This window comes from Ixodes scapularis, unplaced genomic scaffold (genome assembly GCF_016920785.2).
Source record: "Ixodes scapularis isolate PalLabHiFi unplaced genomic scaffold, ASM1692078v2 PGA_scaffold16__2_contigs__length_2301149, whole genome shotgun sequence".
NCBI classification, from domain to species: Eukaryota; Metazoa; Arthropoda; class Arachnida; order Ixodida; family Ixodidae; genus Ixodes; species Ixodes scapularis.
In genome coordinates this window covers 2,131,404-2,142,325 of record NW_024609842.1, presented here as the reverse complement: position 1 = coordinate 2,142,325, position 10,922 = coordinate 2,131,404, and the positions used below count along the sequence as shown (strand labels likewise).

The following is a 10,922-nucleotide window of genomic DNA, read 5'->3' as shown; positions in this document are numbered from 1 at the left end:
TAGACTAACATGCCTAATCAAACGTTTCGTTCCACTCACTCGAATTATATCCGATAACACTAACCCTTGGTACGATAAAAAAGTTCATTGTCACTCCAACAGGAAAAAAAGAGCTTATACGAGGGCAAAGGCTCATAACACTAACGCATCTTGGAACGCCTATCACGAATGAGCTAGGGCCTACAAATCCGCGATTCATGATGCCAAATCCAAATTTTATACTCATGACCTCCCCAACATTTTAACCAATAAACCTAAAAAGTTTTGGAAAGTAATTAACCCAGCACTCTCTCTTCCATTACAATTCGTTGACGAGTACGGCCTTCCACTTTCTGACGAACATAGTGCTCTTGAAACTAACAACTTTTTTAGCTCGATCTTTACCAATGAAGACTTGTCAAGAATGCCCAACTTGGGCCAACCCCTTCATCCTCCTATGAATCCTATCATGATCGACCGCTCTGGTGTACTGAAGGCCATTGATCAGCTGAAGGTGTCTTCTAGCTCTGGCGACGACCAAATAAACTCGAAAATATTAATAAATACTAAACATGTCTCTTCAACTTTCCTCTGCGACATTTTCTCGCAGTCCCTTCAACTTTCTGAAATTCCATGCGATTGGAAAATCGCTAACGTCATCCCCGTTTACAAAGCAGGTGATCGCCAACTAATTAACAACTATCGCCCCATCTCGCTCACCAGTGTGTCGTCTAAACTCTTAGAGCATATACTCTATTCTAACATAATAAACTTTCTAGACTCCCACAGCCTTCTTTTCGAGCAACAGCACGGCTTTCGCAAGTCATACTCATGCGAAACGGAACTAACAGCTTTTCTTACTGACGTTTACTCAAACTTTGATTCTAATAAGCAAACTGACGCCATATTTATTGATTTCTCCAAGGCATTTGACCGGGTCCCTCATCAACGTCTCTTACTGAAACTTAGAAATATTAATATCCATCCCTCAGTCGTCAAATGGATCTCCGAATTCCTCACAAATCGCACCCAGTACTCATCTATTAACAACACCAAATCTACCACCTGCACTGTAACCTCCGGCGTCCCCCAGGGAACCGTTCTTGGCCCCCTTCTATTTTTAATATACATTAATGATCTCTACCTCAACATCTCCTCTTCAATACGTCTCTTCGCCGACGACTGTGTAATTTATAGACCTATTAATTCAAACCACGATAATCAAATTTTGCAGAATGACCTCGCACTTATAACTCAGTGGTGCCACAAATGGCAAATGACTTTAAACTTTAATAAATGTAAATCTCTATCATTCACCCGCAGTTCACATGTTTCATCCTTTTCTTATCACCTTTCCACTATCCCAGTAGCTACCTGTTCCTCATATAAATACCTAGGCGTTCACCTGACCTCTGATCTGTCATGGACTACTCATATAAATGCTGTCACTGCCGATGCTAACCGTACTCTCGGATTTCTTCGCCGTAACCTCAGACTAGCTACACCTTCAGTAAAACTACTAGCTTATACGACCTTGGTCAGATCTAAACTTGAATTTGCTTCATCCATATGGTCACCATGGCAATCATATCTAACTAACAACCTTGAATCCGTTCAAAACAGAGGTCTTCGTTTTATTTACTCTGACTACTCCCCATACACTAGCATATCAGGATTACGCAAATCAGCTAACCTTGACTTACTTTCTTTACGTCGAAGGGTGTCACGTCTCACTCTTCTTCACAAAATCTTTTACCACAACAACCATCTAAAAGATTCTCTCCTATCACCTCCCTACCGTATTTTCCCTCGTTTTGACCACTCATGTAAACTGCGCTCAATTACTTCGTCATCTGTCTCCTATAAAATGCCGACTTTACCATCTGCTATTGACGATTGGAACTCATTACCTGACCTCATTGTAAACATGACTGATACTAACAAGTTTGCTGCAGCCGTTAACCTCTTTCTTTCTGAAATACAAGTATAGATTACAGCGTGTTTTTTATTAACTATTTTTGTTGATGTTTTTAGTGTGTTCACTCCCTTGTATAATGCCCCCTGGGGCCCTCAAGGAAAATAAATGATGATGATGATGATGATAGGCTCATATCCGTACTTAATTTGTTTTTAAAAGTATTAGAACATCTGATAAACTAAACGCTTATGCAAATTTTTGAATGTTAGAGATGTCTTTGTAATGCAACAATACGGTTTTCAAGAAAAATGTCAACAGAAATGGCGCTACATATTATCAAAGAAAAATTAATCAACATATTGAAGATAAACTATTTACCACTGGAATATTTTTAGACTACAGATAAGCGTTTGATTTCATTCAACATGCTATATTGTTTTATAAACTACCGTTTTAAAGAATTCGAGGTGTTGCTTTAGACTTGGTACATAGGTACTTACTCGTCTTGTCGGTCACAATATACGTGTTTTAATGGATACCGGTCCAAGCCAGAACAAATTTCGCATGGGGTTCCATAGGAGTTTATTTTAGGTCCTCTGTTTTTTTTTAATTATTTATATTAATGATATTGGTACCTATCCCAAAACAGTCCTGAAATAGTTTTGTACCCCGACGATACAAGCTTATTTTTTCTGGTCCATTTTTACGTCATCTAGAAGTTACTGATAACATGTGGCTCATCGAGTTATCGGAGTGGTTTGACTCTAATCAACTTTAGTTAAATGTTACAAATACAAAATATGTAATTTTTACGCCACAAGGTAAACCTGACGATTGTGAAATTTTTTAAAAAATTTCAAGACTCTGTGATCGAGCGTGTAAACGTTTATAATTTGTTAGGAGAAATTTAAGCTGGACGCCTCATATAAATAAAATGCATGCAAGCATCTTAAAATCTATGGTATTTTATACAAAATTAGATTGCTGGTTCCATGCTGGTTAAAGCGTCAGTTGTACAATGCTTTAGTTGCTTTCATCTCCATTACTCTTTATTAGTTTGGGGTTCAACAACAACAAAAAACTATTGATAGGTTGTTTCTTTTGCAGAAACAAAAGCTATAGGTTGTACAGAAAACCTTCAGCATACTGACCACGCAGCACCGTTCTTTTGGAGCGCCGATCTTAGGCGACTGTTTCTGGCTTAAGCGACGTCGGCGTAATCGTGAGGTCACGTGACCACCGTGACGTCACGTGACACCGGTGACGTCATGTGAATTTCGTGAGGTCAGGTAACCCCGTGATATCACGTGATCCTCGCGAGGTCACGTGACTTCAGTGAGGTCACGCGGCCCCGGCGACGTCACGTCACCCTTGTGAGGTAACACGACCCCGTGAGGTCACGAGAGTCACGTGACCTCAAAGTTACGACAATGGCGTCGCCGTCACCATCGGCGTAACCGTGACGAGTAGCAGGCAGGATGAGGAGGTGAGGAGGAGGAAAGAGTATAAGCTCTTCTCAGTACCCTTCCCCCCGCCTCCACCAGAGCTGCGCTCTAATTCGGTTTTACAGGGAGTTACACACTCTAGCGAAAATCTGTGAGTCTACTTTCCCGCACAACACTCGGATATGCAATCAGCGCAACCTACGGAGGCAGCTCAGCGAATGATGATACCGAAACATATGTTTAGACCAAAAAACGCAGTCTCAGTTGTGATATTAAGCAATGCAAGCCTGACGTTTTGCATTGATTAATGTCACAACTCAGACACGTTTTTTGGTCTAAAATTATGTTTCGGCACCGTCATTCGCTAAACTGCCTCCGCAAGTTGCGGTGATTGGCTTTCCGAGTGTTGTGCGGGAAAGTAGACGTCCGGGCTTTTTTTAGAGTGTAAGGGGCTTTCATATTTTAAGCACAGTTTTCTTACCACTCAAAATAATTAGTGACCCCACCTTTTTTTTTTTTTACGCACTTTTTCCGAGGAAAAGTTCCAGTCGATTCGTTGTACCAGTGTGTGATGTGCGAGAAATAAAACGAAGATACGTTTGTCGCAAACAGATGGTATCCCTCTAATCGAATGAAAAAAAAATGGTTTGGAACAAGCCTGAAAGGAGGGAGGGGAGGGGGGGGGGGGGGGGGCGGTGCTCGTGCGTGCCTGCACACATATCTTATATCTGATGGTATGTTGTGGCCCCGAACAATGTAAGAAAGGAGCGTCCGTCTGTGTTGCGAAGAAGGGTTCCTATGATTCGGTGATGGTAACAAAGAAACCACTGATTTCCTTCATGACCTTGTACTATTTTAATGTCGCGATTGCATAACACTGTGTAAATGAATAAGAAAACGAAGACATATGTCTCAAAGTGATAGTGCCAATCAAGAGCAATTGGGGATTTGTCTGTCTAAATCAAAGTTACGAAATCGCTTCTGTTCGCGCCGTCAAAGACGTCGGTTTTATTTCGAAGTCACCAATCGTTTTCTATTTCAATTTTGTACAATATTTATTTTTTTCGTGACAGATGGCGCTGTCAAAACAAATCTAGTTCGTTTCTTTTTCGTTTTCGCAAAGGTGCGTATGTTTCATTTAGCTTAGTAGACTCAATGCCAAGTATCGTACAATTTTATAAACAATTAGACCTATAAACATTATTGCGTCTAGTAAGTGCTACTTTTTGATGATAACCAAGCACCTTTTTCAACGCCGGTCTAATTTGTAATTGAAAAAGTAATAAAATATAAATATTTTCGTTTAATTCTTCATGTTTACAGACGAAAGACGATGAGTATTTTGTTGTGGAGGAAGATAATATAGTCTCAGCGGCTGAGTCAATAAACGGCTTTGGACAATTCACCAAAAACACCACGTTCAAAAGGCCTGCCGATTTCTACCTGATGCTCTTTGGGTAAGCAAGATCACGTAATTCAGCCTGAGGTTGAGTTGTGCCGTGAGGCAGAGATAACATATCCTAGTTCGTTATGGCGATGAAATGCTCCCGAAGAATATGTGATAGATTGAGGCGTTCGTGCGACAATTTTCGGGCTTACAATAAATTAAGCACTGCTTAGATCAAATCTTTGGCTTCCATAACCCCCGAAATACGGATTGGCTTTTACTTCAACTCAAAAGCAAACATATTTTTTTCTTTTTTTACAGAAACGAGCACAGTTAGCTTTCAACTCGTTGCCGGAACAAGTGGCCACATGATCTTCTATTATGTATTCTATTTAGGAAAGTTGCAAAACCTTGGCGGAGGCTGGAGGGGTATTACTGCAGGGTGATTCAAGGAGAGGCCAGGCTCTTCAAATCGAGCGCAAAATTTAATTTCTTAACCTATCGCTCTACGATTTTGTGCGGCGTTGCCCACAGATGGAGTTTTTTTTTTTTTTTTTTTTTTTTCTGCAACTTGAAAGAGCGAACTTACCTAAGGAAAGGGTAAAGAAAGAAAAAGGCTTACATCATATGGAAACGCAGCAAAGCCACCGGTCTTGCAAACAACACGGCGCCGTTTCGCACGGGAGACAAGAAATTGCGCAAGCGGTCGCAACCCCAAATGCCGCCAACGGACGAGCATACGACGTCTTTAGCAGACAAGGAACTGCAGTTCCTTGTATTTACCTCGCCTGTTTTTGTTCCTGCGACTGTCGCCGCCTGCGGAACGCGCGCCGTTTTTGAGTCGATGAAATCGTCTGCTAAAAAAGATGCCGGCTTTCGGCGCCGTATGCTCGTTCGATTTCGGCGTTCGTTGCGCCATCTCTTGTCTCCAGTGCGAAACGGCGCCGTGTTGTTTGAAGACCGGTGGCTTCGCTGAGTTTCCATAGGAGCTAAGCCTTTGTCTCTCCTCACTTTTTCCTCAGGTAAGTTTGCTTTTTGCAAATGTTATAAAAAATGCATCATTTGCGGGCAACGTTGCACAAAGTCGTAGCGCGATAGGTTAAGAAACTGAATTTTGCGGTCGATTTAAAGAGCCTGGCCTCTCCTTGAATTACCGTGTAGAGCTGGGCTATTCACTTCACCGCAGTGATTAGACGCAAACTACTACTCAAATGTTCGTCTCACTGTTTTTTCTCACGAGCCTAACTCGAGTGATTACGCAGTGCTCGTGTGTAATACTCGAGCCGCCTTCGACACTTTACCCCATATGGTGTGATCCCCGTAACTACGTCGTTAATTTTTACCAAGCAGAATAACATTTTACCTTGACAGGGTAGCTCCTGTGCTAGTAGTGTTTCCTGGGAGTACAGTAGGATATATCGAAACGTTTCCGAAATGAATATGAAATGAAAGGAAAACCATTTCAGGTTATGGTATTTGAAAACAAAATCCCCTCGAAGGTGAACGCACATGATGCAAGGTCTTCCGAGCTTTTCTTTTAATTCTTGGAACGAAATTTCTTAGAGACCCTCAAATACGCGACTGAATTGCTCTGTTGCCTTTTCGTTCGACCGAAATCTCTTTCTAGTCAAGAGATATTGGCTTTTGGGGAAAATATAAAGTGTGAGGGAATTCAAACTTGCATTCTGTGAAGTTTATTTTGTAATCGGAGCTAATACCTGTCGTGTTTCCGATCAGGAATTGAGGAGCTCGAAGTTTAAAACCAGCATTTACTCAGCAGCATCGCAGATCGTTCCGCCTGGTTCGATCTCCCGCGCGTGAGTGTCCCCCGCGTGCCTCGTGTATCCCGTGCGTTGCCGATGGCCCCATTGTTCGGTTGGCGCCATTTGTGAAGATAACGATACACGACACCTCCCTTTCTTGAGAAACGAGTCGCTGGCTTACAAGTTGAGGCGCTGCGGCGGTCTCACTGCTCGGCCACTGCGTGTGGTTCGGCAGGCTTCTCTTGAACTGCCTGCCTCCGCATTGCTGGCATTGTTTCCCCGAGTCTGTGTCTGTACGTGTGCTCTTGTGCGACGCAAACTTCCACCGGCTCTCTGCACTATGTAAGATCTCGGAGTATGTGCAGGTCCCACAACGGCGCCTTGTTGTTGGGACCCTTGTCTGATGTAAACTATTGCACCTGGCTGCGAGGTTTATCTCTCTCTCACTCGGTGTCGAACATTGTAGTTCGCTGCCTCTTTTTTTCGGAGAGCTTTGTTCCGTTGTCGGTACCTGGATCTGTGTCTCCATTTTGGTTCTAGTCTGTCAGGCATTGTCGGAACATTCGTTTTTAATCTTCGGCCCATGAGAAGTTCTGCAGGTGAGTAACCCTCGGGACACGGCGTTGCTCTGTGTGCCAGAAGACCTTCAGCAACGTTGTCGGATTTCCTGGGAATGTTCTTGGCTGTTTGAACAGCTCTCTCCGCTTCGCCATTGCTTTGTGCGTAATGTGGGCTAGATGTCACTTGCTCTACTCCCCAGTCACTCAGAAATCGTTTAAATTCAGGGGAACTGTACTGTGGGCCGTTGTCCGACCGAATCATATCCTGGACACCGTAACGAGCGAACAGGTGATCGAAAAAATGGGTGACATGCTTCGTTTTGTGCCCCATGAAGTTCTTCGAGTTCAAAAAATTTGGAGTAATAGTCAACAGCTATGATGTAATTCCTTCCCTCAAGGTGGAACAAATCAGTGCCAACTACCATGGGCGTTCCGGGAGAGGCGTTTGCAACAACTCCTCGGTTGGTACTTGGCGGTGTCTCTCACAGGCAGTGCATCTGCTCACCAATACCTTAATATCCTGGCTGATTGCGGGCCACCATGCAGACTCTCTCGCCCTTGATCGACATCTGACGATCCCCTGGTGTCCTGTGTGAAGGCGTTTCAACACTTCCTGTCGTAGTGTGGGGGGAAAGACAACTCTCGTACCTCTGAGCAGGAGCCCCTTTACTACTGACAGTTCGTCGGCCATGCTCGCATATTTACGTACTTCTGGCTTTAATGTCTCTGCTTTTGGCCATTTTGTTGCACAGTAGTGCATGACGAGTGAAGTCGTTGCGTCTTCCTGCAACTCGACTCTGGTCCTGTTTAGCATCTCTGACGAGGCTGGCAGCTGCTGGATTGTCAAAAGTTCATACTCTTCGATGACTGAAGCAAGGTTCTCACCAGAACACTGCAGTGGTTTTCGTGACAGCACGTCAGCAGTGTGCATGTTCTTACCGGGTATGTGCGAGATTGTGAAATCGTGCTCAAGTACTCTCATGCGAAACCACTGGAGTCTAGGTGTCATTTCGTCAGTCCGCTTCGTCGAGAACAAAGACACCAATGGCTTATGACTGGTCTCGATGTGGAAACGCAATCCGAGCACGTACATTCTGAAATGTTCCCATGCCCATGTTGCAGCGAGTGCTTCTTTTTCTACCTGAGCATCCTTTTGCTCTGTAGGCGACAGCGCTCTTGAAGCGTATGCAACTGGCTGGCGTTTCCCTTGATCGTTTGTTTGGAGGAGCACGGCACCCAAGCCATACGACGACGCATCCGCTGCTATTGTCAGAGGCTTTCGATGATCGTAGTAACAGAGGACGGAAGTTGTCGTCAAGTCTCGCTTGATCTCCTCAAACGCTCTCCGTTGAGGTCCGTGCCAACACCAACTTGTCTCGTTGAGAAGCATTTCTCTATGTGGTTTAGTCTTTTCTGCCACTTTTGGAAGAAATTTTGCCAACTGATTGACCATACCCAGGAAGGATCTGAGCTCAGTCGTGTTCTCTGGGGGTGGCTTCTGCCTGATGGCTTCCGTCTTCTCAGGATTGGCGGTAATGCCATCACTGTTCAAGACGTGTCCAAGAAACTTGACACTTGTCTTCCGAAATTCGCACTTGAGTGGGTTGAGAGTCCTTCCAGCTTTCTTGAGACGCTGAAACACGGCAACGAGCTTAGCGTCGTGATCCGCTTTGTCCTTCCCAAACACGACTATGTCATCTTGGTGGCAAGCCTGTCCAGGCAGTCCCTCCAGGATACGAAGCATTTCTCTCTGGAAAAACTCTGGCGCTGTTGCGATGCCAAAAGGTAGCCGCAGGAATTGAAATCTCCCAAACGGCGTGATGAATGTAGTCAGATCTTGGGATTCCTCAGCAAGCGATGTCTGCCAGTAGGCGGCGTTGGCATCCACTTACTGAACAGTTTGGCGTCTCCTACCTTTGCCAAATTTTCTTCAACTGTTGGCATGATGACTCTTTCCATGATTACCTTCTCGTTTAGTTGTGTATGGTCAAGGCAGATTCTAATCTCGTCATTCTTTTTCTTAGCGATGACCATAGGTGCACACCAAGGCGTTGCATGTTCAACTTGCTTGATGACTCCTAGCTTCTTCATTTTCTCCAGTTCATGTTCCACTTTAGGCAGGAGAGGAACAGGTACTCGTTGAGGAGCAGCTACTGCATAAGGTGTAGCGTTTGGCTGAAGCGTCACATTGTAGACTGTCTTCATGACCCCGAGTCCTGTGAATAATGTGCTAAACTCTGGTCTCGCCTCTGGAGACCTGTCTTTGTTTGCTGGGTTTTGTGCTTGCGTCTCCACTGCCTCCAAGTGTGCCAGTTCACCAAGAGCACGTATGGCTGGCCGTCCCAGCAAGGCCGTTTGGAGGTTTTCCACGACGAAAACCCGCTGGCGAGCAGACTTGTTCTGCCTTGAAATGTTTGCGTCGAACATCCCTCTTGTCTTGATAGGAGTTCTGCCAGGTCCAAAAAAGTCTCTTGTCTGATTTTCGGGACTGCTTCATGTGGTAGCTGTCGTATAGTCTAACAGGATTGACGCTCACGTCCGCTCCTGTGTCGACTTTGAAATGAACGGGGCATCCATCCACGGTTGCTGTGATGAACCACGGCTCTTGGTTGCCTGCCTTGCGGATTTCCCCGAGAAAGAGTCCTTCTGTGTTTGCCGTTTCCTTCTTTCAGGTGTACTGTTGACGTGCTGACAAACAAACAGTCGCATAATGCCCGATCTTTCCACAACTATTGTACCGTTTTCCCGACGCAGGACACTGTCTCTTAGAGTGCTGCTGTGGGCTGCCGCACCACTTGCAGACGTTGTGCCCTGCCGGTTGTTCAACTGGTGGCTTGCCCGTTTTCCGCAGTATTTTTTCATGGCTCTGACGTCCCTTTTGGCGTCGAAGCTCATCGACCGTTGCGCTCTGTTCTGCTGTTGCTTGACAATCTCGGAATTCCGTGCTTTTTTTGTGGCGGACTGGAGTGTAAGCTTAGAATCTAGCTGCAACTTCTCGCTGAGTCCCAGGTCCAAAAGCCCCACAACTAGGCGGTCGCGAATGAGCTCTTCTTTAAGCGGGCCATATTCGCACGTGCCAGCGAGTTTGTGAAGTTCTGTTATAAACATTTCGACTGACTCATTCGCTTCTTGCTTTCGACGATTGAACTTCGCCCTTTGAAATATTATATTGGTGCTGGGGATGAAGTGTTGCTCGAACTTGCCCTTGACAAAGGCATAGTCCGTCAGCTCGGCATCTGTCAACTGTAGTGATGCCAAAATGTCCTCGGCACCTTTTCCCATCGCGAACAGAAAGGTATTCACCTGTGTTTCCGCGTCGCAGAGGTGAAGACCTGACACTAAGCGGTAGCGCTCCCAACGTGATATCCAACGTTTCCAGTCGGTCGGGTCGCGAAAGTCCAACTTCTCAAGAAGCTCAATTGCGAACGGGTTGAAGAAATTAGCAACATTTTGGTGCTGCGTCGCAGTAGTCCTTTGTGCGGGTTCGGTACTAGCTTCATGTTCGTTAGGCATGTTGAAACTTGGCTCACCGATCACCGGATGACTGCTTGTTGCTGTCGAAATCCCGTCGTTCCCGAAGAGACTGGTCCCTCGGATCGCTGTTCAAACCGCCGCTGCCACCATGTCGTGTTTCCGATCAGGAATTGAGGAGCTCGGAGTTTAAAACAAGCACTTACTCAGCAGCATCGCAGATCGTTCCGCCTCGTTCGATCTCCCGCTTGTGAATGTCCCCCGCGTGCCTCGTGTATCCCGTGCGTTGCCGATGGCCCCATTGTTCGCTTGGCGCCATCTGTGAAGATAACGATACATGACAATACCGAATGCAGATATTTTGCTACGTATTAAAAAAATGCGACACCCATCTTGCGG

The 10,922-nt window shown here is 45.2% G+C and overlaps 1 pseudogene; it reads left to right on the top strand.

Annotated features, from left to right (window-relative positions):
* The window catches only part of LOC115321072, a 56,564-nt pseudogene that overhangs the window by 21,642 nt on the left and 24,000 nt on the right, over positions 1 to 10,922 (top strand).